The sequence below is a fragment of the Dendrobates tinctorius genome, unplaced genomic scaffold, assembly GCF_039654945.1.
Source record: "Dendrobates tinctorius isolate UK_male_01 unplaced genomic scaffold, ASM3965494v1 ptg000022l, whole genome shotgun sequence".
NCBI classification, from domain to species: domain Eukaryota; kingdom Metazoa; phylum Chordata; class Amphibia; order Anura; family Dendrobatidae; genus Dendrobates; species Dendrobates tinctorius.
In genome coordinates, this window is record NW_027361690.1 from 9,355,395 (window position 1) to 9,378,867 (window position 23,473).

Below are 23,473 nucleotides of genomic sequence, written 5' to 3' on the forward strand. Positions count from 1 at the left end.
CGTGCTTGCAGAAACGGCTTCTTTCGCATCACTCTCCCATACATCTTCTCCTTGTGCAAAGTGCGCTGTATTGTTGACCGATGCACTGTGACACCATCTGCAGCAAGATGATGCTGCAGGTCTTTGGAGGTGGTCTGTGGATTGTCCTTGACTGTTCTCACCATTCTTCTTCTCTGCCTTTCTGATATTTTTCTTGGCCTGCCACTTCTGGGCTTAACAAGAACTGTACCTGTGTTCTTCCATTTCCTTACTATGTTCCTCACAGTGGAAACTGACTGGTTAAATCTCTGAGACAACTTTTTGTATCCTTCCCCTGAAAAGCTATGTTGAATAATCTTTGTTTTCAGATCATTTGAGAGTTGTTTTGAGGAGCCCATGATGCCACTCTTCATAGGAGAATCAAATAGGAGAACTACTTGCAAGTGGCCACTTTAAATACCTTTTCTCATGATTTGATACACCTGGCTATGAAGTTCAAAGCTCAATGAGGTTACAAAACCAATTTAGTGCTTCAGGAAGTCAGTAAAAAGTAGTTAGGAGTGTTCAAATCAAGAAAATGATAAGGGTGCCCATACTTTTGCACCGGTCAAATTTTGTTTAAATGCAGATTGCACATTTTCTGTTAGTACAATAAACCTCATTTGAATCCAGAAATATAACTGAGTCCATCAGTTATTAGATATATGAAACTGAAATACCTGTTGCAAAAACCAAAATTGTTATAAAGAAAAAAGGTTAACATTAATAGGGGTGCCCAAACTTTTACATATGACTGTATATAACAATGTAAAGGTGCCCATTCATAAAATACATGAATGACAATTTTGTCAGGATCTGGTGGCCATCTAATGTTTATGGGAGTGTCCTGAATTTTCCCAGAAGCCAGGGGAAAGAAGGATCACATGTTGGATTTCAACAAGCCCAACTTTTTTTTTTTTCCCACAAGCTATAAGCTGCCACCAGAGATTTATGAAAGCTACTTATTCCGTGACCAAGTTGAACATCTTTGTTTCTAGGGCTTTCAAGAGTGATAGCTGTCCAGTCAGCAACTGTATGGTTAAACCAAATGTTCTTCCATTGCTATCAATGATATACATTTTAACATGTATAAAAAAAAAACACGTGCAAAGCGAAATCCTTAGTGTCACGACTGATGTCGGGTGTCAGGGGCTCCTTCCTTGTTCCTAACTCTGTGGGTGCCCTAGCTCGCCCTGCTCTCCGGATTACTTCTGATGGTGAAGACGCCGGGGCCAAGTACCTTACCTTAGTTCCTGAATCTGCCCTCAGCCTGTACCCTTCCTCCACCTAGGGACAACTGAAGTAAAGAGCTGATAAAATCATGGTCAGTCTCACCAAACTAATACTAATGTATCTAATACGCCTGATATTTACTACCTAATATTGATGTATGTTTAATGTAATTTCCTAAGAGTAAGCCATAAATTTTAAAGACCTGGACTGGTTATAAAATGGCACAGCATAGATGTGCATGCTTCCATAGAGTGTAACTAGCACCTAATGAAGCGGTGATCAAAGAGTGGTAACGGTGTGTGAAGACTTGTGCTGTATACAAGAAATAGCCATAGCATTCAAATTCTGCTGGTGATATAACATGAGGTCGGCTTTCGATCAGCTGTGCTGCACTCTGGTGAACTTCATCCCATCTACAAAATTTAAAATTAAAGCGGGACTAATGGTATTCAGACGGGAATAGAAACTCTTGTGCAATCTACACTGTGGCAGAAGAGTATGGAAGAAACATACGGTACTGCAAAGTTCTCGGAGCATGTTAGTTTGTAGCACCCATAGTTCTTAGAAGTGATTGAGACTTTGTACCACAATAACAATACACCCTGATCCATCTCTAATCACCTACAAGTGCAGGCAGGCGGATTCCAGGGAGAGGTCTACCGCCTGCGTTATGTTTTCACTAGAGCTAGTGTCCATGTCACCAATGCTTTGTGTGATAAAGATGAATGTGAACACAGTGCTGTTTAGAAAACAGTCCGTTTCCTTTCCCCTTTCACATTTGAATGCCAGAGAGTACAGTCATGGCCAAAAGTTTAGAGAATGACACAAATATTATATTTTCACATGATCTGCTGCCCTCTGGTTTTTATGTGTGTTTGTCAGATGTTTTTATCACATACAGAAATATAATTGCAATCATATTATGAGTAGCAAAAGGTTATACTGACAGAATGAGTTAATGCAGCAAGTCAATATTTGCAGTGTTGACCCTTCTTCAGGACCTCAGCAATTCTCCCTGGCATGCTCTCAATCAACTTCTGGATCAAATCCTGACTGATAGCAGTCCATTCTTGTAAAATCAATGCTTTTATTTTGTCTGAATTTGAAGGTTTTTGTTTGTCCACCCGTCTCTTGATGATTGACCACAAGTTCTCAATGGGATTAAGATCTGGGGAGTTTCCAGGCCATGGTCCCAAAATCTCTATGTTTTGTTCCCTGAGCCATTTCGTTATCACCTTTGCTTTATGGCAAGGTGCTCCATCATGTTGAAAAAGGCATTGTTGATCACCAAACTGCTCTTGGACGGTTGGGAGAAGTTGCTCTTGGAGGACATTCTGGTACCATTCTTTATTCATGGCTGTGTTTTTAGGCAAGACAGAGAGAGCCCATTCCCTTGGCTGAGAAGCCACCCCACACATGAATGGTTTCAGGATGCTTGACAGTTGGCATGAGACAAGACTGGTGGTAGCAGTCACCTGGTCTTCTCCGAATAAGCAGTTTTCCAGATGTCCCAAACAATCGAAAAGGGGATTCATCAGAGAAAATGACTTTACCCCACTCCTCAGCAGTCCACTCCCTGTGCCTCTTGCAGAATATCAGTCTGTCCATGATGTTTTTTCTGGAGAGAAGTGGCTTCTTTGCTGCCCTCCTTGAGACCAGGCCTGCTCCAAGAGTCTCCGCCTCACAGTGCGTGCAGATGCACTCACACCTGCCTGCTGCCATTCCTGAGCAAGCTCTGCACTGCTGGTAGCCCGATCCCGCAGCTGAAACACTTTTAAGAGATGGCCCTGGCGCTTGCTGGTCTTTCTTGGGCGCCCTGGAGCCTTTTTGGCAACAAGGGAACCTCTTTCCTTGAAGTTCTTGATGATGCGATAGATTGTTGACTGAGGTGCAATCTTTCTAGCTGCGATACTCTTCCCTGTTAGGCCATTTTTGTGCAGTGCAATGATGACTGCACGTGTTTCTTTAGAGATAACCATGGTTAACAGAAGAGAAACAATGATGCCAAGCACCAGCCTCCTTTTAAAGTGTCCAGTGGTGTCATTCTTACTTAATCATGACAGATTGATCTCCAGCCCTGTCTTCATCAACACCCACACCTGTGTTAATGGAGCAATCACTGAAACGATGTTAGCTGGTCCTTTTAAGGCAGGGCTGCAATGATGTTGAAATGTTTTGGTTTTTTTTGGGATAAAGTTCATTTTCTAGGCAAATATTGACTTTGCAAGTAATTGCTGTTAAGCTGATCACTCTTTATAACATTCTGGAGTATATGCAAATTGCCATTAGAAAAAATGAAGCAGTAGACTGTGTAAAAATTAATATTTGTGTCATTCTCAAAACTTTTGGCCATGACTGTAGATAAGAGTTTAAAGCTTTGAAAAATAGTTGTAAATTCCACCCCATGTCCATTAGACTAAAGCCCCCTTCTCACATAGCGAGATTGCTAGCAATACCACTAAAGCGTCACCGATTTTGTGACGCAACAGCGATATCGCTAGCGATCTCGCTACATGTGACACATACCTGCGACCGCCCCCCCCCCTCTGGATATTGCTGATCATGCTTGAACGTCCTGGGCCATTTTTTCCTCGTTGGAGTCCCGCTGGCGCTGACTAGCGACACATGGACGCAGGCGGAAGTCGTCATCATCGCTTCTGTGTGACAGGTAAGAGCGACCGACGATGGATCGCTTATCGCAGCTGCATCGCTCGGGAGATCTGCCTGTTTGGCAGCTCACTAGCGACCATTTAGCAATGCACCAACGATCCTGACCGGTTCGTATCGTTGTCGGGATCGCTGGTGCATTGCTAAATGTAACAGGACCCTAATATCTGTTGTACCAGACGCTATCAACTGGTTCAGCTGACAGTCTAATGTATCCGTGGGGTCTCCGGTTAGATGATTTTCGGGCAAGATAAGGATCTACATATCTGATTTCAGAGTGCTTATCCTTTTTCTCCAAGTGATAAGCTGCCTTCACAGATATATCCTTCATATAGAACACTGGAGCACTTGGCAGAGCGAGCACACCTGTGTATGGGAGAGATGGCATAGATGGCTGACAACCAAACCATTCAATTGACAATCATCTAAGGTGTATGAGGGCCTTCATGGATTGTTCAGACTGTACGACCTGCGGCTGTAACATAACCGCACATTTACTACATAGAGGCCAAACGGCGGTTATTTATTAGACTGTTTAGAGGGGCCGACCACACTTCTATTGCCACTGATCGCGCATATTGTCATTTTTCTAGGCAGCGTGTATCCTGTTTACAAAGGCCTACAGTGGATACAGAAAGTATTCTGACACCTTTAAGGCTATGTGCACACGCTGCAGATTCACCTGCGGGTTGTTTCCCACGGAACCGCAGGTAAAGTGACCTGCAGTTTTGCTGCGGTTTGGCCTGCGGTTTTGCCCTGCGGTTTTGCCCTGCGGTTTCATACCTCTACTATGTTAAAGGTATGAAACCGCAGTGGAATCTGTAGAAACAATTGACATGCTGTGAAAAAAAAACCGCAGCAAAACCCCGCGGAAAAAACGCAGCGTGTGCACATAGCCTAAATGTTCCACTCTGTTTTATTGCAGCCATTTGGTAAATTCAAAAAAGCTCATTTTTTCTCATTAATGTACACTCAACCCCAACCCCATCTTGACAAAAAAAAACAAACCAAAACAAATGTAGACATTTTTTGCAAATTATAAAAGAAAACCTGAAATATCACATGGTCATAAGTACTCAGACCCTTTGCTCAGTATGGAGTAGGAGCACCCTTTTGAGCTAGTACAGTCATGAGTCTTCCTGGGAATGATGCAACAAGTTTTTCACACCTGGATTTGGGGATCCTGCACCATTCTTCCTTGCAGATCCTCTCCAGTTCCGTCAGGTTGGATGGTGAACAGCGATTTTCAGGACTCTCCAGAAATGCTCAATTGGGTTTAGGTCAGGGCTCTGGCTGGGCCAGTCAGGAATGGACACAGAGGTTCTGAAGCCACTCCTTTGTTGTTTTAGCTGTGCTTAGGGTCATTGTCTTGTTGAAAGGTGAACCACTGGCCAAGTCTGAGGTCCAGAGCACTCTGGAAGAGGTTTTCATCCAGGACATCTCTGTACTTGGCCGCATTCATGTTTCCTTCAAGTGCAACCAGTCGTCCTGCCCTTGCAGCTAAAAAAAACACCCCCATAGCATGATGCTGCCACCACCATGGTTCACTGTTGGGATTGTATTGGGCAGGTGTTGAGCAGTGCCTGGTTTTCTCCACACATACTGCTTATCTATCTTTGTCTCATTAGACCAAAGAATCTTATTTCTCATAGTCTGGGAGTCCTTCATGTGTTTTTTAGCAAACTATGTGGGCTTTCATATGTCTGGCACTGAGGAGAGGCTTCCGTCGGGCCACTCTGCCATAAAAACCCCTGACTGGTGAAGGGCTGCAGTGATAGTTGATTTTGTGGAATGTTCTCCCACCTCCCTTCTGCATCTGCGGAGCTCAGACAGTGATCTTGGGGTTCTTCTTTACCTCTCTCACCAAGGCTCTTTTGCCACGATTGCTCAGTTTCCCTGGACGGCCAGGTCTAGGAAGACTTCCGGTGGACCCAAACTTCTTCCATTTAAGGATTATGGAGGCCACTGTGCTCTTAGCAACCTTGAGTACTGCAGAAATTCTTTTCTCTTTTGTAATCTTGGCCCGATCTGTGGCTTGCCACAATTCTGACACTGAGCTCCTTGGCCAGTTCCTTTGACCTCATGATTCTCATTTGGTCTGACATGCATTGTGAGATCTTATATAGACAGGTGTGTGCCTTTATAAAACAAGTCCTGTCAGTGTGATGAAACACAGCTGGACTCCAATGAAGTAGAACCATCTCAATGAGGATCACAAGGAAATGGACAGCATTGGACTTAAATTTGAGCAAAGGGTCTGAATACTTATGACCATGTGATTTTTTTTTTTTTTTTTTTTATAAATTTACAAAAATTTCTACATTCCTGTTTTTTTCAGTCAAGATGAGGGGCAGAGTGTACATTAATAAGAAAAAATGAACTTTTTTTGAATTTACCAATTGGCTGCAATGAAACAAAGAGTGAAAAATGTAAAAGGTGCCTGAATACTTTCCGTGCCCACTGTACATGGTGATGAGAGCAATGATTCTTAAGCATGCTTAAAAATAGTTTCACCTGGTAATGAGTGTTCTTTAGTACACTCAATCTCCATAATTAGCCAGTGTAAACGAGCAATCAACATATCTCCTGACCATAAGTCGGCCGTTGACCCTATACACAAACTGTGGGCCAAACCTGTCGCTATCGGCTGGTTCAGCCAACATTAGTCTAATATACAGACTATGACAAATCTAAAAGCTGGAAACCACCCTTTAGTTTTGCAAGATTTGGAAATTACGCAATTTCACAGGATAATATCACATCCATAGATGTTACGGAACAGTTCATATCTCTCCTATTTAAAGGGAACCTGTCACCCCCCCCCGGGCGTTTTTAACTAAAAGAGCCACCTTCAGCAGCACTAAGGCTGCATTCTGTGAAGGTGGCTCTTCCGTTTCTGACCACCATTATTGGCGAAATATTGACTTTTATAACTAGGTCCTCATACCTGGAATCAGTTGGAGAGGTACGGCGTGTCCCTCTGTATAAGCCCTCTCCCAGCTGTCCATCAACCCCCCTGTAGCGTCCGACACCGCCTCCTACTGTGCTGGATGCCGGAGGGCGTCTACGTTGTTCCAACAGTTCTTGGGCATGCGCAGTGCACGCTGCCCGAGAACTGACATCAGGCTATCAAGCCTGTGTGTTTTGGAGTCCCCTGATCCCGCCCCGCAGTGTGTTATGAAGTATTCACACTGCGGGGCTGGGAATCTTGTACCTGCGCATTGAACAGCTTTAGCGTCACCTGCCTCCATCTCCCTCCTCCTCTTTCGTTTTCCTCCTTTGGCAGTGTCTGATGAGCTGAGCGATTCACTTGCAGTTCAGTTCATCAAACGCCACCAAAGGAGCAAAACTATGACTGATTCCAGGTATGAGGACCTAGTTATAAAAGTCAATATTTCGCCGTTAATGGGGGTCAGAAACAGAAGAGCCACCTTCACAGAATGCAGCCTTTGTGCTGCTGAAGAGGGCTGTGGAGTCGGTAAGCCAAACCTGCGACTCCGACTCCACTCACCAAAGGATTTTGAGTCACAACCTAGTTCCCAGTGTCAGAAAGTTGGGTTTACATCAGGGCTGAGGAAATCAAGAAAAACACATCCAGCCCATAAACGGCAGCGCTTCCCAGGACTCACATCCAAAGATGATATTCCATATTTTTTTATTTCATAGGTTAAAAAGATACGACGCGTTTCGGATACAGTGTATAAACTTCATCAGGTATCATAAAAACACAGTACAAATAAGTATCCCAAAAGGAAGGATTTTTGAGGATACATAATCCAAAGCTATATTAGTCTTCTATCAGGTGAGTGCATAAAATTGTGCACCCTTTAAAGACTACAATATTGTGTTTACGCACTTAGGGCGCCGCGAATTGTCTGTTCTTCTCTCCCAAACAGGGGGTTTTTCTGCATCAGGGCTGTGGAGTCGGCAAAGCCAAACCTGCGACTCCGACTCCACCAATTTCCCTTCCACCAACTCCAACATATATTGCTTATATTTAAGTGAAAAATTTATTGTAGTACAATGTGAACATCAAACATTTAATCATTTTTATGACACAATAATCAAGATTAGATAGAACATAATATATATTTATTGGAATACAACTTTAGAACACAAACTGTAATAAATTGTAAATACAGTATGTAATACACTATGTAATAAACTATATAAGTGGCAAAAAAACAGTTTTCAACAAAACATACTAAATAACATTTGTGCAGTCTATGAATTTGTTCTAAGAAATAGATGACCTCAAATCTGACCTAATAATTTTAAGGCTAGAGAACAACCTCTCTACACTAACTTGGGTTGGAGGCAAAACCACATGGGCGACATCTCTAACAATTTCCGGGTATAAAGGAATTGCCTCGTGCACAGTCAGTTTTGATGAACGGTTTAATTTTTCTATTTCTTTGAGAACAAATTTAACATTTTGTTGAAATATGGTCAATCTGCTTGCTATAGGAGACTTAGTGAAATCTTTTTCCTTGCGGCAACGCTTTGCCTGCTTCATGTCATCCAAATACTTGTCAAAAACAAACTCCTCATCTGATGAGGATGAAGCTATGGCAGCAGTAGCACTGTCAGGACCCGAGTCCTCTTGCGCCTGGCAGTCCTCTCCTGTAGGCCACTCATCCTAACTGCTACCTCAGTCAGAGCTTCTTTTCCTTTAGTAAGCTGTTGATCATCAAGCAGTATACGATGACTTGGGTCCACATAAACAGCTGCCAGAAATTTTTTTATTTTCTAATAGCTGTGTCTCTCTCCGTTTTATTAAAGCAGAAATGCCATCTGCGATTAAACCTCCTCTTTGGGACAGGTAAAATAGCAAGTTCTTCCAGTCCCTTATGAAAATGCCAGGAGTTAAATCCTCAGCTTGTAATTTTTTAGTTACGGTAAATGGGTGATTAAGCAATTCCTTCAATTCAGCCACCAGCGTCCATTGACCTTCATTTAGAGTTACTTGAGGGTTCGCCATACCTATAAGAAATGGTTTTAGTTGAAGCAATCGCTCAATCATTAAATAAGTGCTGCCCCACCAAGTGGCTTGATCGACAATTGCCCTTTCCCAGCACGTCTCTTCAAGATGGAATCAAATTTAGGGGTTCCGGCAGAAATAACCAATTTCCTCACTTTTCCAATCAGATTTCCAGCATGTCCCTCTTGCAGACTCTCTCTTATTGCCAGCTGCAGCGTGTGCAAAACTTTCTCACTTTCTCCAGCTCGGGGCCCAGGAATCTGATCCTGTGCAGGGCAGGCACCCCTCCCCCTCCTCTCTCTGGTGAAGACGGCAGAAGACAGGACAGAGGAGGGGAGATTGCCCCCTGCAGTCTGGAGTCGGTGCAGGATGGGAGCACTGTAGCATACGAGTTTTGATAGGTGCGTGCCCCTGCTTCTAGGGGGGGCAGCCGCCCCCCCTGCCCCTCGCTGGCTACGGCCATGATTCACACACAGCGTTTTTGCGGAACCGTTTTTTGCAGTAAAATGCAGTGACTCTGGGCATCCCAGCAAAGTCAATGGGTTTCACGATATGACATTCAGACACAATGTTTTGTGAGGATCCATTTTTGGGCTGAATGAGCATGTCAGTTTGTGTAGCGTTTTTCTAATCTGCTTTTGCTATTCAAAACATTATGAGCTCAAAAACCTTTCAGGTGATGCGGTTTTTATAAAGCTGATCTGCTTTTGCAGCTGAAAACCGCATCCTCAAAAAAACGCAGCAAAAACGCTGTGTGTGAATGTAGCCTTAGATCAGGAATAGAACAGCCATTTATAGGACATTTCATAACTTTCCCAAATTCTTATGAAAAAAATATTCATCACATTCTGCATAGAACTACTGTACCCAATTTATTATATATTTTAGGAGTCGGTCCTTTTTATACTGACTCAGACTCCACCAAAATGAGCACCGACTCCGACTCCACAGCCCTGCTGCTGAAGGTGGCTCTTTTAGTTAAAAACGCCCTGGGGGGGTGACAGGTTCCGTTTAATAGTGTTTTTTTTACTGTTAGGAAAAAAAACTGCACTGAGATGGCAGTAAAACAGGAAGACAAGACTTAAGGTACTGTCACACTTAGCGATGTACCAGCGATCCCGACCAGCGATATGACGTGGTCAGGATCGCTGGTACATCGCTAAGTGGTCGCTAGTGAGATGCCACACAGGCAGATCTCACCAGCGACATCGCTGGGGACGGGGGTCGCTACTTACCTGTCACACCAGGCGATCCTGCGTCCTCCCGCCCGGCTCCATGCGTCGCTCGTTCTCACAACAGGAAGCGCCGCAGGAAGCTGACGACGAGAAGCGGTCCTGAACGTTCTCGCGCGATCAGCAATAACCAGCGGGGAAGCCGGTCGGAGGTAAGTATCAGACACAGAGATATCGCTAGCAATATTGCTATAACGTCACTAGTTATAGCGATATTGCTAGCGATATCTCTTAGTGTGACATGCCCTTTAATCTATCAGGACAAAGCAGGAAACTTATCAAAGTTTAATTTTCATGAGAAAATATATGGCAGCTTTGTCTTGACTGTATCCGACCATGCTGCTGGCATTAATACAGCTCCTGGTCATATAGTCATCTAGCTCATATTTCTATTCAAAGATGACAAAGCATTGTACAAAGAAATAAGGGAATGCTCTTATCAATTCACAAAAACCTTATTCTTAGAGGTTTCGCTTCTTGTACCCAATTGACAGGAACAATAAACACGTACAATGTACACAATTAGAACTGAAAGTGGGTAAGTGCCTATAGAAATCAGTTAGGTTTCTGCAGTCATTGTGCACTTCGCTCCTGAATACTAATGACGTCTAGAATCAGGATGATTGCCCGAAGCAACACATTCACTAGCAAATCCTGGTAGCCAAAGAGAATTTCCATGTGAGTAATGAAAGTCACATGTAACAAATCATGGTGCCAGTTACCGTTTCAGAAGTCAATGGTTACATCAGTAGCAGTCCATATAACTCATGCCCATAAAAAAGATCCCTTACAGTCTGATCCCAGGTCTTTAAAACACAGATTTAGACGGTTTTTGTCACTTCCATTACCTTTAATGAGAAACTAAGCCATATAGATTTTCTGTCCACCATGGAAAAATTGCAAATCACCATTATGGGATTTGTCATCATTCCTCTTTTAAAAAAAAATAAATAAATTGGAAGTGTCTTCCAAAGCCCTCCTTCCCCCAGTCTATTTCCCTGCTGGTAGCTACACTGATATCGAATGTACATACTACAGATGATGGCAGTAAAAGGCTCACCTCAGTACCTGTGTCACCAAGGCCGGGTTCACACAAGCCTATTTTATAGACCGTATAGAGACCACAATCCCTGTTCTGCAGGCGAGTCTCTGGACCCCGAACTTACAGCCTTTTATGAGCCTGAAATCTAAGACACACAGTCAGTCTGAACTTTGCGGTCTGTATTCGGACCGTGATATACGGTGGTGCGAACATGGCCTAACTCTAGTAGGAAATTATTCTGATAAGCACAACACTCAGAGGAAGAGACAGGCGATGACCCTTTTCCTGCCATCATCTGTACTCCAAATGCTAAATGAGCCCCTCAACGTCACCATGTCCTCGAAATACAAGTATGTATTCAAAATACAATAGCACTCAGTCGTAATCACCAAGTTGGGCTGCATCTGACCGGTTCAAGAAAATGTCAACTATACAAATAACAGATCAAGTAGCACATAGCCAGAGTCCATCAAAGTGAGAAACAATTCCTTTTTAAAACCTCGTATTTATAAAACCTTATTGGGAATCTGTCGGCAAGATCAACCCCTCCAAGCTGTTTATATACGCATGTACGTAAGTGAATGAAAAACGCATTGGTACCTCTACATCCTATACCTGTTGCCTGAATCCAGAGAAATCCACAATTTATGCAACCGAATCAGTATGCAGCCATGGAATGGGCCTAGAAGAGAAAGAACTCTGAAGCCAGTGCCCGAAGTAGAACACCTTAGTGTGTGGAAGCAAGGAGAGCAGCGATTTACGCAGGCGACAGATTTCCTGGCTTGCTCCTGATGACACATTGAGCTATAAAACGTAACAGAGAGGAAGGCGCTATGGGCGCAAATAACCTCAGGAGGCAGAATTTTGTTACCGGTATGTGCTCTGGGCCGAACAATGCCTGTTAAAATCGTGGCTTTGTCCAGATTGAAGTAATGGATAGCGGATATGAAGGTACCAATATGTTTATCTTTGACTGACCTTAATGCCCATATAAATGGTTTAGAGTTGATGATGCTGACAGATTCCCTTTAAGGCCATGTTCACGCATACAATGCTCAATGCTGACCTCTACATAGGGATTTCCATAGAGTGAGAGGGCAAGGACAGCAGGGTATATATTACTTACCCATTTACTTCTATAATAGAGAAGTGAACATCATAAAAATAATTGATCTAAACTGACCAGCCTTAAAGAGCCACGCTTTCTCAATAGCTCTCCACTCACCCCTCATCCATAAACCCTAACAGAACTACATACCGGGGTGGTCTTGTTGGGTCAACCTCTGTAATGGCACCTACAAGGGCTGCCTTTTTAATACACACGTAAAAATGAATGCACAAAATCTATGTAATTGCTCTATAAATGCCAGGACTCGGGGCCTCCAGTACTTTGCATTTAGGGCATTTATCACCTATAATTTTTTGCCATGTTTCCATTCCTGTAAATCATCAGTAGGATAGAAGATGGAAACCGGAGGGGAGTCCACAAGCTGATATTAATCACATTCCAGCTTCCCTCTGTCTGTTCAGAAATATTTCCAGCTGTTCGATGGAAAATGCTCTCAATTCATTCCAGGAACAAGGAATGGAGCCCTATGACTTCAGGATAAAAAATATGGAGCCGACACATCTGAGGACCATCACCCGCTCGCTATGCATTCTGAGGCAAATTACAGCTTAGACTCATCGGTGATGAAAGGTCTTCTAGAAGTGAGGAGCTTGTGACCCGCTGCGGTAAAGAGAGGTTATGGCATGTATAGTGTTAACACAAATCCTGCAGCATTGACAGATTATTCAGCCAAAGTTTTCTCCATAAATTAAGTTACATCAAATTCTAATCGGTTCTATGAAAAGTCAACAGTTGAAAAGAACATGTAACAACGTGAACATGTGCTGGTAAGTGTCCGACGCTGGTCAATGAAACGTTAAAACAAAAAAAATCAAAACTCTACATAGCTAATGGCTTGTTCATGTCTTGCAGAACGCTTTAGATACCTCATCCACATGCTGCTGTAATTTTCCAGAGAAATTGACCCGCAGTGCAGATGGTTAGCACAGATTTTACCCCTTTTAAAGTAGCATCATGGGTGAAATCCGCAGAGTAATGCATGTAACACATGCAGATTTGATGTGCAATTATGGGGTGTGATTAGATTATATGATTACAATTTTCAATGATTAATGCTCTTCTCATAAAAAAGTAACTCATGAAAATGTACATTCACGGGTGGACAGTGTCTAAATGTCCTCATGATCAGACAGAGTGATGTATATTGGGACTCCTAAAGAGATAACGTCAGGAGAGAGAAAGATCTAGCCTGCTGAATTTCAGTAGCCGATCCTTGTGTTCTCCCTGGAGATAAGTCGCTGACAGCTTCTGAATTAGGCGCCTCTTACAAACAGGCAAGGTTCTCCTCTGTTTCTTTAGTCAGTCCATTCTGGCATAATTTTTTACTATTTGCTTCGCTACACCCCAGCTCAACACACTCTGATAGGACTGGCGTTAAAAAGCCAAAGGTTGCAAACAAATTTGTTATTTGTTACATGTTGCCAAAAATGTAGAAACATTTCAAGGCATTTTATGGCAGAATCCTGATGTGAAAATCTTGGGCCCCAAGAGTTTAAGCCACTACCCCACGGGTAAAGCTCATCATCTACTTGTCTTCTATGAAGCTGGCTGCTTCATTATGACACAGGTAGGATTTGTGGTTGCAACTATCTATTCACATCTGCTTTGGAGTCTCCAGCATTGCCTTTAATTTCATTGTTTTGAAAATATGGCGGAGTAGAAAAAGAGAACTCATTACTACTTAGGACTGTGAGAATCGTTCTGACGTAGGAACGCAATGCATCGGCTGGCGGCACATATCCTGACCCGAGTGTGATAGCTTCATATTATTCTATGAAGTTGTCACGCTCAGGTCATGAAATGTGCGTCCAGCCCGTGCATTGCAATCCTACATCAGACCGATTGTCACGGAATTTTGAAATAGCTCTTACGAGAACAGATCTCAAGCTACAGATCTTACATGTGCCCAGCTAGACGTACACCTGCGCAGGAGTGCGATGCCGGGGAGCCATGAAGCAAGCAGGAGGGCGGCGTCGCAAAAAGAAGGGAGGACCCGGACCTGCGACAACCATCGGATCGGACCGCCCCCCCAGGTGAGTATAGTAAAAATTATTTTTATTATCGTTCAGGTCGGACCGGGGGCTTATCTATAGCATTATAGAATGCTGTAGATAAGCCCTGAAAGGCAGTGGCTGCATCTTACATCGGCCAAAACAGCTGACAGGTTCCCTTTAAATCCAGCCAAAACTGACAATTTCAGTGGGATCAACCAAACCTCTATTGCAATAAGACCTACACCCATTTACATCTGTTACCCATCAGGTGGATAGTTAAATTCTGTAGACTGAAATACTCCTTTAATTCTTGCCATATGAACATTTTTTTCATAATCTACAGAAAAGCATGAATCCCTTTATTATAAAGGGCCAGTTGCACATAGCGATATCGCTAGCAATATCGCTGTAACGTCACTGGTTTTGTGACGTAGCAGCGATATCACTACATGTGACAATTACCTCCGACCGGCAACCCTGCTGTGTCGCTGATCGTGCGAGAACGTCCTGGACCATTTCTCGTCGGGCGCTTTCTGCTGGGCTTCTTGTGGCGCCGACGAGCGACGTGTGGACGCGGGCGGGAGGACGTCAGGATCGCCGCATCTGACAGGTAAGTAGCGACCCCCAACCGCAGCTATGTCGCTGGTGAGATCTGCCTGTGTGGCAGCTCACTAGCAACCACTTAGGCCGATTTCACATTTGCGTTACAGGCCGCAGCACCTGCCGCCACTAAGCCCCGCCCCTGCCGCACCTCTGGCGGTAGCTCCGCCTCCGGGCGCATGACGCTGCATGCGTCCCCCATCTTTATCACTGAGGACGCAGGCCGTGCACAGTATGCGTTTGGCGGCGCCTGCTTCCTTTTGACGGTGCGCCGAGCGCAACCAAATTGCAACAGGTTGCGTTTAGCGCTGGTCGGCGCACCGTCAAAAGGACGCAGGCGCCGCCAAACGCATACTGCGCACGGCCTGCGTCCTCAGTGATAAAGATAGGGGACGCATGCAGCGTCATGCGCCCGGAGGCGGAGCTACCGCCGGAGGCGCAGCGGGGGGGGGGGCTTAGCGGCGGCCGTGCGCAGGCCGACGCTGCGGCCTGTAAGGCAAATGTGAAATCGGCCTTAGCGATGCACCAGCGATCCATATCGTTGTCGGGATCGCTGGTGCATCACTTAGTGTAACGGTACCCTAAGACAAAGCACAAAACCTGTTCCACTTGTAAGAAGGCTCTCAGAGCTTCGCGCACCTGTGCATTCCCCTAGAACTTCAAGTTCTTTAAAAAAAAATAATAAAACAAAGATGTTTACAAGATATTATACTTCCTAGGTCACAGAATAAAAGGCGCAGAGCGTCTTATGCTATACGCAGACAGACTTAGAAAAAGTAGAAAGGATCACAAAAGGATCCTCCAAACTGTCGTCAGTGGCCAACAAGAGAAAAGACTAACATACACAAGTCCATTACGTACACCCGGTGAGCAAAAGTAAGCAGCCACAGAGGTAAACCTGTTTCTCCAGAATGGAGATTTTGTGAATGGCAAACTGTTTTTTTGCTTCATTACTTTTTCTCCATATATTTTAAATCTAGATTCAAAATTATAAATAGGATAGAAGACAACCCAAAAATTAGCATTCAGGAGAAAATTCCTGGCTTCTGGGACCTGTATCACCCCATTATAAAGACTTACAGGCATATCAGAAGACGTTTCCGCGGCTGATCCCACAGCTGCGTGTCCCGGCACTGAGCAATATCAACAAACAGCACTGAGAAAATCTCATCAAAGAGACTGAAAAATTCCAAAACAGTAGGGTGAGGTCACTAGTTAATTAGGATCAGAAACAAATAACTGCTAAGAATTTCTTCATAATGACTCAGAACAGCACAGAATGGATCGTGCCGCACACAAGGTGCTGCGCACATGCAGAAAGATGTGGCACGATGCCATAGGAAGCAGGGCTGTGGAGTCGGTGCTCATTTTGGTGGAGTCGGAGCTGGAGTCGGTATAAAATGGTCCGACTCCTAAAATATATAATAAGTTGGGTACAGTAGTTCAATGCAGAATGTGCAGAATATTTTTTCATAGGAATTTGGGAAAGTTATGAAATGTCCTATAAATGGCTGTTCTATTCCTGATCTAAGGCTACATTCACACACAGCATTTTTTGAGGATACGTTTTTCAGTTGCAAAAGCAGATCAGGTTTTTAAAAAACCGCATCACCTGAAAAGTTTTTGAGCTCATAGATAATGTTTTCAATAGCAAAAGCAGATTAGAAATCAGCTCTATCCATTTATCCATATCTGTCTATCCATATCTTATCTGTACCAAAAAGAATGAAAGCCAGGTAGCACACAGACTAACACTTTTTTTTTTTTTTAGCACCAGTCAGGTACACCTCATAGCTGCCCAAAAGGACGCCCAGTATAAGGTTCTGCAGCAGCTGAGGTGTGCAGTATGAGGTTCTGCCCCCCCCCCCCCCCCCTAGTTTTGATCTTGGCTAAAACCGTTTCTTATAGATATGGCGAACCCTCATGTAACCCTAAATGAAGGTCAATGGACACAGGTGGCTGAATTGAAGGAATTGCTTAATCACCTATTTACCGTGACTAAAAAATTACAAGCTGAGGATTTAACTCCTGGCAGTTTCATAAGGGAGTGGAAGAACTTGCTATTTTGCCTGTCCCAAAGAGGAGATTTAATCGCAGATGGCATTTCTGCTTCAATGAAATGGAGAGAGACAGCTTTTGGAAAATAAAATTTTTCTGGCAGCTGTTTATGTGGAACCAAGTCATCGTATATTGCTTGATGATCAACAGCTTACTAAAGGAAAAGAAGCTCTGACTGAGGTAGCAGTTAGGAGGAGTGGCCTACAGGAGGACTACCAGGCGCAAGAGGACTTGGGTCCTGGCAGTGCTACTGCTGCCATATCTTCATCCTCATCAGATGAGGAGTTTGACTTTGACAAGTATTTGGATGATATGGAGCAGGCAAAGCGTTGCTGCAATGAAAAAGATTTCACTCCGTCTCCTATAGCAAGCAGATTGACCATATTACAGCAAAGTTTTTCACTTGCTCTCAAAGAAAAAGAAAAATTCAACCGTTCATCAAAACTGACTGTACATGAGGCAATTCCTTTATACTTGGAAATTGTTAGAGATGTTGCCCATGTGGTTACGGCTTTGCCTCCAACCCAAGTTAGTGTAGAGAGGTTGTTCTCTGGCCTTAAAATTATTAGGTCAGATTTTAGGTCATCTATGAAGGATGATCTGATGGAGGCAATTCTATTTCTTAGAACAAATTCATAGACTGCACAAATGTTATTTAGTATGTTTTTGTTGAAAACTGTTTTTTGCCACTTACATAGTTTATTACATAGTGATATATATACAGTGCCTACAAGTAGTATTCAACACCCTGCAGATTTAGCAGGTTTGATAAGATGCAAATAAGTTAGAGCCTTCAAACTTCACACAAGAGCAGGATTTATTAACAGATGCATAAATCTTACAAACCAAAAAGTTATGTTGCTCAGTTAAATTTTAATAAATTTTAAACATACAAGTGTGGGTCAATTATTATTCAACCCCTAGGTTTAATATTTTGTGGAATAACCCTTGTTTGCAATTACAGCTAATAATCGTCTTTTATAAGACCTGATCAGGCCGGCACAGGTCTCTGGAGTTATCTCGGCCCACTCCTCCATGCAGATCTTCTCCAAGTTATCTAGGTTCTTTGGGTGTCTCATGTGGACTTTAATCTTGAGCTCCTTCCACAAGTTTTCAATTGGGTTAAGGTCAGGAGACTGACTAGGCCACTCCAACACCTTGATTTTTTGCCTCTTGAACCAGGCCTTGGTTTTCTTGGCTGTGTGCTTTTGGTCGTTGTCTTGTTGGAAGATGAAATGATGACCCATCTTAAGATCCTTGATGGAGGAGCGGAGGTTCTTGGCCAAAATCTCCAGGTAGGCCGTGCTATCCATCTTCCCATGGATGCGGACCAGATGGCCAGGCCCCTTGGCTGAGAAACAGCCCCACAGCATGATGCTGCCACCACCATGCTTGACTGTAGGGATGGTATTCTTGGGGTCGTATGCAGTGCCATCCAGTCTCCAAACGTCACGTGTGTGGTTGGCACCAAAGATCTCGATTTTGGTCTCATCAGACCAGAGAACCTTGAACCAGTCTGTCTCAGAGTCCTCCAAGTGATCATGAGCAAACTGTAGACGAGCCTTGACATGACGCTTTGAAAGTAAAGGTACCTTACGGGCTCGTCTGGAACGGAGACCATTGCGGTGGAGTACGTTACTTATGGTATTGACTGAAACCAATGTCCCCACTGCCATGAGATCTTCCCGGAGCTCCTTCCTTGTTGTCCTTGGGTTAGCCTTGACTCTTTGGACAAGCCTGGCCTCGGCACGGGAGGAAACTTTCAAAGGCTGTCCAGGCCGTGGAAGGCTAACAGTAGTTCCATAAGCCTTCCACTTCCGTATGATGCTCCCAACAGTGGAGACAGGTAGGCCCAACTCCTTGGAAAGGGTTTTGTACCCCTTGCCAGCCTTGTGACCCTCCACGATCTTGTCTCTGATGGCCTTGGAATGCTCCTTTGTCTTTCCCATGTTGACCATGTATGAGTGCTGTTCACAAGTTTGGGGAGGGTCTTAAATAGTCAGAAAAGGCTGGAAAAAGATAATTAATCCAAACATGTGAAGCTCATTGTTCTTTGTGCCTGAAATACTTTTTAATACTTTAGGGGAACCAAACATAACTCTGGTGGTTTGAGGGGTTGAATAATAAATGACCCTCTGAATAAACTTTTCACAATTTAAAAAAAAATTAAACAAAGAAATAACATTCTTTTTTGCTGCAGTGCATTTCACACTTCCAGGCTGATCTACAGTCCAAATGTCACAATGCCAAGTTAATTCCGAATGTGTAAACCTGCTAAATCTGCAGGGGGTTGAATACTACTTGTAGGCACTGTATATATATATGTAATCGATATTACATAGTGTATTACATATTTACAATTTATTACAGTTGTGTTCTAAAGTTGTATTCCAATAAATAGATATTATGTTCTATCATAAAAATGATTAATACAATAAATTTTTCACTTAAATATAAGCAATATATGTTGGAGTCGAAGTCGGTGGAAGGGAAATTGAGGAGTCGTAGTCGCAGGTTTGGCTTGCCGACTCCACAGCCCTGAGTAAACCCAACTTTCTGACACTGGGAACTAGGTTGTGACTCAAAATCCTTTGGTGATCTTCAGCTTTCATGATGCCTTGCACACAGCCAAGTCACTCAGTGCCAGAGGCAGCAAAACAACCCCAAAACATCTTTGGACCGTCACCATATTTCACTGTGGGTACTGTATTCTTTTCTTTCTAGGCCTCATTCCGTTTTCAGCAGAATTATGTGCTTTAGCAAAAACCTCTATCTTGGTCTCATCTGTCCACAAGATGATTGGGGTTGCTTATCCACCATCTGGACTATACTGCATTGTATCCCTTCATCAATTTTTCTCAGCTGTCCGCTGATCCTCTGATTAAGCAATAGTGTCATGTGTTCTAAACTTCTTGATTATGTTGTGCTCCATGGACCAAGGAACATCAAGGTCTCTGGAGATGGACTTGTAACCTTGAGATTGTTGATATTTTTCAACTTTTTTTTGTTCTCAAGTCCTCAGACAGTTCTCTTCTCCTTCTCCATGCTTAGGGTTGCACACACACAGACACACATGCAAAGACTGAGTCAACTTCTCCCCTATTTATCTGGTTTCAAGTATTATTTTCATATTGGCCATATTTGGTGTGAAATTATGCCCAATTTGCCTTACTTTGTGTGGTTTTTTTTTTGTGTTGCTGCAATACACACAAAAGGAAATTAACATCTATACTTGCAATCATTTTCTGGGAGAAATACTCCATTTTATGGAACAATTTCAAGGGTGCCAACAGTTTCGACCATGACTGTTTGTAATAATAAACTTGAAATTGTTTTACTGGTATGCTTTTCCTTTAAATGTCTCTCCAGTAAGTCTGATGGCTGAACTTACTTTTACTATTAGGAGAAAGAATGAATGAATGGATGGATAAACTGTAACAACAATATATTGGAAGTTGCAGCAGCAAACAGGGCATCAGCTTGTTACATATACACCTTGCAGAACATGCTGGTGTGAAGAGGCTTTATTACCAATCAGCCATTACAGGAGTGGTTTCAATCGTCTACACCTCTTGTTAAAAGTTGGCCTTAAACCTAATAATCAGCCAAGGAACAAGCAGTCAGCAATTCCCTGTCTCTATACTGGCTTGATTACAGTGCATCAGAGGTGGCTGTGGGTGCTGTCCTGTAAAAGATGTTAAATAGATCACGAATGTTCAGATGCATAATGCACATCAATGGTACGCAAGAACACCGACTGCTCTTTCTACAGCCTAATACTGGGTTCTACATGGTGTGTTTGCTGTATGAGCCCTGACAGACTTCTAGATGGTCATGTTTGATTACACAGGCATGGCAGAGACTAAATGACCCTTTTTTATTACACGCTAGGTGCCCCTGCAATAGTCTGGGAATAGCACCTGCAGCAAGAGGGCATGGAGTCATTCCAGCCAAGACAAACCGGGTGAAAAGTCCTAGCTGATTTTTTTCCTCGGACAGCACACTGACCCAGAGAGTTTCTTTTATCCATACCCAATTTTAAACACGAGTTCAAGTCTCTGGTCTAATGTCCTATTCTCATCCATTCTGCTGCTCAGAGTTGACCATTAGGCCACGTTCAGAGTTTTAGATCAGTATTTATAAGCCAAATCAGCAGTGGAACAGTCAGAGGAAAAGTATAATAGAAGCACGTCACCTCTTCTGTATTTATCACTCACTCCTGGTTTTGGATTACAAATGCTGAGGTAAAAAACTCACCAAATACTGAACGCATTAACGTTTACGGGGGTCGGAGGCCTTGCACTTCAGAGTGCCATCCTGGTCTCATCAGTTGATAATTGATAAAATGCTTAGAGTCAATGGATAAAGTCCAGATAGTCTACCTGCTTCAGGGAGGAAAGGGAAACATGCAAATAGGAAAAACATTGGGAAGGTCAGTGTTATAAAAAAAAAAAGAAAAAGTTTGTTTTTTTCGGATGGTACACTCACACAGATGCGTGAATCTCGCCTTATCTTTCAATAGGACAGCCACCAGAACTCAAATCAATACATTAATCCATACAATGGACACAAATTGGAGCAGAACGCCCCCTGTTCCCATCTCCCTGACATTTTATTCTAACCTTGATTTTTGTCGCACTTCAAAAGGAGCGATATAAGATACTGAACTGGGCGCAGGACAGAAGCGGACATAAAGCGGTGCCCGGCCCAGCAGGCGTGCTGTAAGAAGCGCCATCCTATGGACAGAAGGCTCATGTCTGCCTGGTGACCCTGAGGACCATCACCGCTCACAGGGGACGAGGGTCCGAGATGAGACACCATGTCTTCACATTGTGGCCATTCTGTAAGAGTGTGGAACTTGTTCATTGTCTAAAATATTAGCTGGAAATTTTGCAAGGACACAGATTGTAAAACTGTACAGAATCTCAAGGTAATGGAGGCAGAGTGCTGCCCGCACGATGCCCTGCACACAGGTGACACCAGCTCCATGGCCTCTCTACCCCACATGTCAATAGTCAGTATGGTTATATATAGGGGCGAGGCTGAGGGGCCTAAACCTTGCCGTGGTCTCCGGGGCCATGCGACAGCGCTGCACTTTCTGCAATGCCATGCACACACGTACCGGCTGTAATCACACATGGCAATGGATGCCTGAGAACACAGGTGTGCTGGGTGTGGGGGCCCAGGGTGGGCACTGGGGATCGCCCCACAGAGGTGTTAGGTGCTGTCGGGCCAGATGGCTGGGCGCTCACCTGTGTGCCCATACTGATAAGGAGCCCAGCAGGGTGCCAGCCCTGGAGCAGGACCAGCACTACACACACGCCACTGGCTGACACCAGGGAGCAGTAGCCTGACGTGTCACACAGGCAGCCACTACCAGCCTGCAGCTCCCAGTGCAGGTAGGGCTGTGTCTCCTCCGCACACTTCCTCATACACTCCAGAAGTTGGGGACAAGTCCCCCCCGGCTGCAGCTCATTCTGCCACTGCCGTAAACCACCCTCTCCCCTGCGGTCACAACCGTAAAGCACAGGTCAGGTACACAGCAGCGGAAGCAGCGCCTTACCCGGTGTAACGTGCCCGACACCTCAGCCAGGAAGCCGCCAGCACCCACTGACCGATCCACTCTGCAAGAGCTAGCTGCTCCGGCAGCAGAGCGCAGGCGCAGACGCGCCCTGAAACCAGCGCGCACAGGACGCCGGGAGTTGTAGTGTGGAGGAGTCACCGGCTTGGAATGTCTGCTCACGCAGTTGTAAAGGATGATGGGTGCGATAGTAGTGTCCCATAGCCTTGGTGCAGGCAGCTGTCCGGGCAGTCACCCCTGTGTGCTCTGTAGTCACAAGCTGCTGGCTCATAGGCGTCTGCACAAGAATTGTGGCGCTCACCTGGCTGTGATGAAGCTGTCAGAGACTATACTGCCATCAGACATGTAGTCAGTGTGGTCTATGGGAGAGACGACCCCTGCAGAGGAGTGGGGCTGCGGGGTCAGATGCAATAGGGAGTGTGCCCTATAGTGTAGCAGGGACCAGGTTGTCGTTGGGGACCTGGTTGTGAGGTGGTGGTTAGATGTGGACCTGGTTGGAGGCGGTGGTCAGGTGGGCACCTGGTTGTGAGGTGGTACGTGGTAGTCAGGTGGGGCATGGTTATGAGGTGGTGGGCAGGTGGGCACCTGGTTGTGAGGTGGTGGGCACCTGGTTGTGAGGCGGTGGTCAGGTGGGCATCTGGTTGTGAGGTGGTGGTCAGGTGGGCATCTGGTTGTGAGGTGGTACGTGGTAGTCAGGTGGGGCATGGTTATGAGGTGGTGGGCAGGTGGGCACCTGGTTGTGAGGTGGTGGGCAGGTGGGCACCTGGTTGTGAGGCGGTGGTCAGGTGGGCATCTGGTTGTGAGGTGGTGGTCAGGTGGGCATCTGGTTGTGAGGTGGTACGTGGTAGTCAGGTGGGGCATGGTTATGAGGTGGTGGGCAGGTGGGCACCTGGTTGTGAGGTGGTGGGCACCTGGTTGTGAGGCGGTGGTCAGGTGGG

General features: G+C 44.5%; 1 protein-coding gene across 1 annotated transcript in view; it reads right to left on the reverse strand.

The window, feature by feature from the left end:
- LOC141084037 (tropomodulin-3-like) overlaps nt 1-22,689 on the reverse strand; it is an 81,230-nt gene extending 58,541 nt beyond the window's left edge. Inside the window, exon 1 of the mRNA XM_073568424.1 lies at nt 22,518-22,689. The gene's annotated coding sequence lies outside the window, so the exon portion shown is untranslated. The remainder of the gene's footprint in view (nt 1-22,517) is intronic.
- Nucleotides 22,690-23,473: the final 784 nt, after the last annotated feature.